This window comes from Myotis brandtii, unplaced genomic scaffold (assembly GCF_000412655.1).
Source record: "Myotis brandtii unplaced genomic scaffold, ASM41265v1 scaffold162, whole genome shotgun sequence".
Taxonomy (NCBI): Eukaryota; Metazoa; Chordata; class Mammalia; order Chiroptera; family Vespertilionidae; genus Myotis; species Myotis brandtii.
In genome coordinates this window covers 567,938-576,069 of record NW_005355923.1, presented here as the reverse complement: position 1 = coordinate 576,069, position 8,132 = coordinate 567,938, and the positions used below count along the sequence as shown (strand labels likewise).

Sequence of the window (8,132 nt, the reverse complement as noted above, 5' to 3'; positions counted from 1 at the left end):
GGCCCTGCTCTGTGCGTGACAGGGGGTGGCGCTGCAACCTCCCCATCGACCCTGCCTTGAGTGTGACAGGGGGCAGTGCCCCAACCCCCCAGTCGGCCCTACCCTGAGCGTGACTGAGGGTGGCATCGCAACCTCCCGATCCGCCCTGCTCTGTGCATGACGGGGCGGTGCCCCAACTCCCCAATCGGCCCTGCTCTGAGCCTGACCAGGGGCTGCATTTAGGGATTGGGCCTGCCCTCTGCCACCCGGGAGCAGGCCTAAGCCAGCAGGTCGTTATCTCCCGAGGGGTCCCAGACTGCGAGAGGGCACAGGCCGGGCTGGGGGACCCCCCTCCCCCCGCCCCCTGAGTGCACAAATTTTTGTGCACCAGGCCTCTAGTTTATTAAATAATAAATATGCACCCCAAGATGTTCCAGTCAATGATGTCTGAAACATAGGATGGTGGTCACATAACATTCTAATGGAACTGAAAAATTCCTATTGCCTAGTAAAGTCACAGCCATCATAATGTTATAGAATAACACATTACTCAAGTGTTTCTGGAAATGTTGGTTTAAAAAAAAAACTTGCGTTGCCAGTCATATAAAGGTGTACCACATTCAATTATGTACAGGACATAATTGATAATGATAATAAGTGACTATGTTACTGGTTCATGTACTTACTTTATTATACTTTTGTCATTGTTTTAGAGTGTTGTCTTTTTACTCATTAAAATATGTGTGCTATAAAATAGTATCCTGTGCTATGCTAGTAGCAGCCTCACAGATCTCCTGTTTGCCAAGTCTCTTAATTGCATCATTTCCTCTTGGCCTTGATTTAATCTCACATTATGGCCCCTAAGTATACAAAATCCACTGCTAATATTGCCAGTAAGAGACTGCATCAAGTGATTGATCTGGAAACAAAATTAAACGTTATTAAGGACTACAAAGGTGGAAAATCAGTGATGGTCATTGCTCAATTTCACTGTAGCTGAGATCTTGAAGAATAGGAACAGAGTGACAGAGGCTGCTAAAGGATCTGCTTCACTGAAGGCACTGAGACTAACAAAATCTTGAGAAGGCCCATATCAGACATAAAGTAACTTCTACCGACCTGGACTGAAGACAAGACACACAAGTATATCCCTCAAAGAAAGAATTCTTCGGAAACTCTAGGTAAACTGACTGTGGAGGAAAATTTCTTGGCAGAGCAAATATTCAATATGGATGAAACCTCCCTATTTTGTAACAAATGTCTAGAAGGACTTTCATCCATAAGGAGGCCAAGTTAAATCCAGGTTTCAGGGCTTTTAAGACAGGATAACAGTCTTGGGGACAATGTTACAGACTACAGTTGAAATGCAGTGTTCTAGTATAGTGAGAACCTCAAGGTCTTCGAGCACATCAGTAAGCACACACTGCCAGATACTACAGGAGCCATTAGTAGTCACAAGTGACTGAGCTCCTCTTCCAAGATGCCCCCCTGAATTGATATGTCAGTGAAATGAGAGGTACTGTTAGAGAATAACAAGCCTTACAATATTTTGCTTAGGGTTGATAATGCTCCTAGACATCTCCTTTGTTTATACCAATATCAAAGGGATATTTCTCCCTCCAAAGACTCCTTCTTTGATCAAACCAATGGATCGCTAAGTTATAGCAGCTTTTAAGACCTACTGCCTGAGGAGGACTTTTCCCACACTATTGCTGCAACTGAGGAAGACACTGACACAATTCTGGAAGGATGATTGTATAGGTGACTGCATCAAGAACATTGCTTGGGCTTGGGATGATGTCACAAAGGAGTGACACCTGAAGAAGACATCTTAAGGTTCGTTTAGACTTCAAAAGATGCGCCAAGGTTGAGGACTTGGCAAGAACCAGCAAGGCTGTGGTTGAGATGGCAGACAACTTTAACCTGGGCGTTGATGAGGATGGCATACAGGAGCTCCTAGAGTTGGTGCCTAAGGAATTGACTAATAAGGAGTTAGTTAGAACTGGAACATGAAAGCATAGCTGAGGAAGAGGCAAGACAAAAGGCAAACTGCATGAGAATAAGAACCTCCAAGAAATTTCACAGTGAAGGGTTTAGCAGATGCTTTTGCAAACCTCAACAAGCTCCTTAAAAAGTTTGAAAACATGGACTCCAACACTAAAAGGTTTTCATTATCTGCTGACAAACAAGACTATGATTGAAAAAAAGAAACATATATCCTTTCCAATTGGTGTTTCTGGTTTAGCAGCACAATTTACAATAGCTAAGATTTGGAAACAACCTACGTGCCCATCAGCAGATGAGTAGATTAAAAAACTGTGGTACATCTACACAATGGAAATCATTGATCCAGCTACATGCCTGTCCATCCACCCACCCGTGCACACATCTTTGTGCCCACTTGCCCATCCATGGCTGCTTCCAACTCTCCCAGCAAGTGCTCTCCCGCACCAGTCCTGTGCCGGTCCTGTGCTAGGGTCACGGGGCATGCAGAGATTAAAATGAATTAAGTTTACAATGTTCAAGAAAATCTTGGTCTAAGTCTGTATTCACTCCAGGTCACCTTCCAGGTGACTATTTGTTGAGCTCCTCCTATCAGTCAGGTGTTTCAGGCACTGGGCACAGATAGACACTGTTACTCTACCCCCTCCCACTTTACAGACGAAGAAACTGAGGCTCAGAGGTTATAGTGCAGTGGTTCTCAACCTTCTTAATGCTGCGACCCTTTAATACAGTTCCTCATGTTGTGGTGACCCCCAACCATAACATTATTTTTGTTGCTACTTCATAACTGTAATTTTGCTACTGTTATGAATCGTAATGTAAATATCTGATATGCAGGATGTATTTTCATTGTTACAAATTGAACATAATTAAAGCATAGTGATTAATCACAAAAACAATATGTAATTATATATGTGTTTTCTGATGGTTTTAGGTGACCCCTGTGAAAGGGTCGTTTGACCCCCAAGGGGTCTCGACCCACAGGTTGAGAACCGCTGTTAGGCCTTCACATTCACTCACCACTCAACTGACTCACCTAGAGCAACTTCCAGTTCTGCAGGCTCCATACATGGTAAGCGCCCTACACAGGTGTACAATTTTTATATTTAGATATTTTTAAATACATGAATACTTGCCATTGTGTTACAATTGCCTATAGTATTCAGTACAGTAACCTGCTGGAATGTAGCTTCCGAGCTGTAGGCTACACCATATAGCCCAGGTGTATAACCCATCTAGGTTTGTGTAAGTGCAAGCTTTGATGTTTGCACAATGACAAAATTGCCTAGTGAAGCATTTCTCGTAACATATCCTTGTCATTAAGCAACATGTGACTGTAATTTTAGTGTTCTAGTGTTCTAATGTTCTTACGTTTGTTTTTCTTCATGTTATATTTTACACATTTCTTTCAAATATGTTAAAGCCCTTTTCTCTACCCAGAACTACATCTTATTTACTCTGGACTCCCACCACTTATCCCATTTGAGATTTTGGTTTTCAGTGTGAATTTGCCTTCAGAAAATCATGTTAAGAAATGTGTTCTTGAAATGTGGAGGATATCACATGGAGGATCACAGAAGCCCTAGTCCCTTTAACAGTATATTCTAGCTGTTCAACATGACATACTGCAAATAAGGGGAATTTGTAGTAGAAGAGGTGCATGTAGTGAGCCTGTTCCTGAACTCACCCATTATTTCTTTTTTGTTCTTTCTTTAAATTTATATTTATTGTTGAGAGTATTTCAGATATCCCCTTCCCCCTCCCATTGACCCCTTCCACCCTACTCCCACCCATTATTTCTTGATAGTCTACCTTTTATCTAGTCATCCATTGTTCCTGCTTTGCCTTTACACTTACTTCTACTTTTTAAAATATTTTATTGCCTATTTATATTACTAGTTTTGAGATAGTATGTGTTCTTTTAGCCTTAGTGTCTGGTCTCCCAGCCAGCACTGCATCCTCGGTTCCACGTGGTGGTGGTGGTGGTGGTGGTGGTGGTGATAGTGATGGTGATGATGATATCTGACATTTATTTAGTACCTGGTACTCTTCTAAGTGATTCACCAACATTAACTGATTTAATACTCACAATCTATGAGTTAGATACTTGTGAGGTAGAGACCATTATTGTTCCCATTTTACAGATCAAGCAGGGCCCAGAACAGTTCAGTAATTTACCCAATGTTTGTTCTACAGCAAGCATGTCAAATTTGTGGCCTGCGGGCTGCATGTGGCCCACAACGAATATTTCTACAGCCAAGTCAATATAATGGTATGTAAGAAATGTTTTAATAAAAGTTTTATAACTTGATTTTTGCAATATCCTGTTATACATAATTTTGTAACTTAATTTGTACAATATCCTGTTATACATAATTTCTAACAACCAACTACAACGTTCACTAATGACTGATTACTATAATCATGTTGTATTCATTTCCCGTACACACCTTACGCACAGGCATACCATTTCTCTCCACTAGTACCAGCAGCGAATATTTTAGCAGCCGATGGCCACGTCATTAGTCTTGTAGTGACTTGTTCGGTGTGTGCAACAGGAAATATTTCGCTTTCGGAGAACAAGAAAAATAGATTTATTTGCATTATGCTTATTAATTTGTGCAGTTATTCAGTATCTGGGAAGATAATATTCAAGGAAAAAATAATTTTTATTAAAATGTTCTATTATTTTATGTTAATAGTTACTCATTTATTTCAGCCCTTTGTATTCAGCATGTCTCTATCAAAATAAACCTACCTTTCTATGAAATTTGAAGCTTTTTTTTTTTTAGCGGCCCACATAAACTTAAACCTTGTTTATTTGGCCCATGTTAGCCCTTGAGTTTGACATGCTTGTTCTACAGCTTATGTGTGGCAGAACTCATAAGGCAGGCTAGGTCCAAGGCCCTCCACAGCCTCTCTTCTCATGTGATTCTATATGTCCCAAAGCAGTATATTTTTAAGCACAAAGAGGTTTATGGTGCAGTTTGCCACTCACTAAATGTTTGGAAGCTAGCATAGTCTAAATGAGTTAACTTCTAAATTACAAAATGCATTTTAAAATAAATCACCTTTCTTTTTTCAAATGGCAAAACATGGATTATGGTATGAAAATGTTGGTAAGTAAGAATACATTAAATCTGTTTAAGAAAGAAAGACAAATATCACATGATCTCACTCATACTTGGAATCTAAAGAACAAAATAAACTGATTAACAAAATCGATCCAGGGACATAGAAGCATGGGACAGGCAGACTGAGGAATCTCAAAGGGAGTGGGGGGGGGGAGAAGGTTAACTGAAGAACTTATATGCATATATGTATAACCCATGGACACAGACAATAGTGTGGTGAAGGTGGGGTGGGCTAGAAGGGGTAAATGGGGGAAAATGGGGCATCTTTGATACTTTCAACAATAAAGATAATAAATTTAAAAAATAAATAAGTAAATTGGTAAGAGGCCCCGGCCTGCCAGACACCTGCGCTGTCCTTCGGCAGCCCACCCACCTCCGCCAGCATGTTGGGCGCCAGAGCGGACACCTGCCTGCCATCCAGGTCTCCTGGGCCATGTGGCCAGACAACGGCAACGTGGCCAGGAACGTCCACAGAGGAACCATCCTGAAGATGTTCGAGGAGGCCAGGCCCATCGTCAGCACCTGGCACCCTAGGAGCCAGAACCAGGAGTGCTGCTGGCTGCCCTGGCCCAGGTCCCGCCCATGGGCTTCCTGTCGCTCCTGTGCACTGGCGAGGTGGCGCTTGTCAGCTCGGAAATCACCTGCACCTCCAAGCACTCCTGGAAGTACAGGTCAACGTGATGTCCAGAAACATCCTCACAGGTACTAAAAACTGACCTCCAAGGTCACGCTTGGTATGTGCCCCTGTTGCCAAGAAGTGTGCAAGAGTTGTGTACTCCCTCCAGGAGCAGGAGGAGGAGGGCCGCAAGCTGTAGGAGGCCCAGAAACGGGAGCACATGGAGACTCAGTGGAGCAACCAGGACATCCAACTGGCCCCGAACCCAGAGCTGAATACGGTCTGCTATAGCCAGTCTAGATTGATCCACTTGGTGGGGCCTGCGGACTGTAAGCTGCATGGCTTTGTGCATGGAGGTGTCATCATGAAGCTCATGGAGAATGTATGGGAATTGTGGCTTCACGTCACTGCAGGACCAGCGTGGTCATGGCTTCTGTGGACGCCAGTAACTTTCACAAGATCAGGAAAGGGTATGTCATCACCATCTTTGGGCACATGAACTTCAGGAGCAATAATACATCCATAGAAACCTATTTTCTTTTGGACACTGAGCCTGTGGTGGACAACTTGGAGAAGCGCTATCGGCTAGCGAGTGCCTTCTTCACCAAGTGTCCCTAAGCTACGAGGGCAAGTTGCTGCCTGTGCCCCAGCTTCTGCCCAGGACCTAGGACTAGAAGGGCTTTGAAGAAGGCAAAGGTAGTTATCTGTTGATGAAGATGAACCGACTGGGCCAAGCTGAGTCTCAGCTCTAGACGCTCCTCCTCCTGCTGCTGCTGGACCCAGAGCAGCCCAATGTCTAATCACTTAAGAAGTTACCCTCTTGGCCCACAACTCAATTCATGCTGAGAGGTGTGTGCATTATCTGCCTATCACTGTTAACATGCACTCTTCTGAAAACCTGCTCACCAAAGCTTTATTTATGTCATTCCATATAAGTACCACAGTATTGTCCTGGACACCTGGAGGCATTCCCTGGAGCCCTGGGGAATATTCCACATACACTGTATGATATCTAAAGACTCCGGTATCACTAATAGAGCTGCTGCTTGGCTGGCGGGGGAGGGGGGCCAGAGGGGGAAGAATTGGTAAGAATGATGTGTAATTAGTTTCTCAGTCAATTGAAAAGAACTGTTTCATAATTACTTTAAAAATTTATAAGCTGACCATGCATTCAGAAACTTTTTTATTTCCACTACAGGTTGAGCAATTTTCTTATGTAATTATAAAAAAAGATGCATTATAACTCAATTCTGAAATCTTAAAAATATACACCTTATACCTAGACCACATTATATACATCATCCAGGACACTTCACGATAAAAAAGGATTCTATCATCATTTACCATAGAAAACAGGTGTACATTGGGCCAGTCTCGACCTGTCACTGTACTTGAAGGAGACACTACTGGTTGTTACTCCAACATGTCCTCTCCACTAACAGAACACTGATGTTGTTCAGAGATAACTTATTACTCCACATAGCATATGCTTCATGGGAAACTGACCCTATCCTTAGCTCCCACTGGTGGATACTGACTAGTTTAGGCCAATTATGATAATTCCATTCCCTTGCCAGAACTTGTTTATTTATATTCTATTAAATTAATAAATATTAAATAATGTTAAATAAATTCATTAAACATATAAATAAATTTGGTATTTGATTAATTATTTATAATACCTGGAGCCCTTCTTACCACTTGAGCAAGTGAGATAGTAACTTTTTTTCTACTTAATCCTTTTTTATTTAAATTATTTTGTTACTTCGGGCTATAAATATGCTAATATACTCATTTTAATCATTATTTGAGGATTTGGACCCTAACCAGACTTTCACTTTACAGTGATCTCTATTTGCATAATGCAGGATCCACTTAGGGGAGAGGACCGAGGAGCTTGAAGGGGAAGACAGGGATGGGAGTGTATCTTTCAAGAGTTCAGAAAGGTTATTAAACCAATAGAAAAACGGTTTCTGGGTCCTTTGTCTTCTGAAAATAATTTACAAAAATTAAAGAATTACATAGTAGCTGGTTACATGCTTAGGTTATGACAGAAAGATTCCTATGTTTCTGAGAAGTTTCCTTACGGAAAGTGTTCCTCCACTCTTTTCAGCACCTATCCCTACACACACACACACATACACACGCATGTACACACACAATTTACCCACACAGATAAAACCCACTTTGGGTGGGATTTTCAGGGAGTGGAAAAATAGATTTAAAACATCTGGTTCAACTTCTTGTAGTCCTATATCAGGCAATTAGATATACGGTTTCTTGTTTCCTCATATCACAGAGGAAGAATCAGCCTAAATAACCATGGGGAGAGAAGCTGGTTAAATTATAGCCTATCTAGGCAATGCTAGTTAAGTCAGTAATGCAGGTTACAAAACACT

General features: G+C 41.8%; 1 protein-coding gene and 1 pseudogene across 1 annotated transcript in view; both read left to right on the top strand.

The window, feature by feature from the left end:
• The window catches only part of LOC102244108, a 15,060-nt pseudogene extending 8,575 nt beyond the window's left edge, over positions 1–6,485 (top strand).
• The window catches only part of FOXP2 (forkhead box P2), a 572,606-nt gene that overhangs the window by 134,793 nt on the left and 429,681 nt on the right, over positions 1–8,132 (top strand). The gene's annotated exons all lie outside the window — the stretch shown is intronic.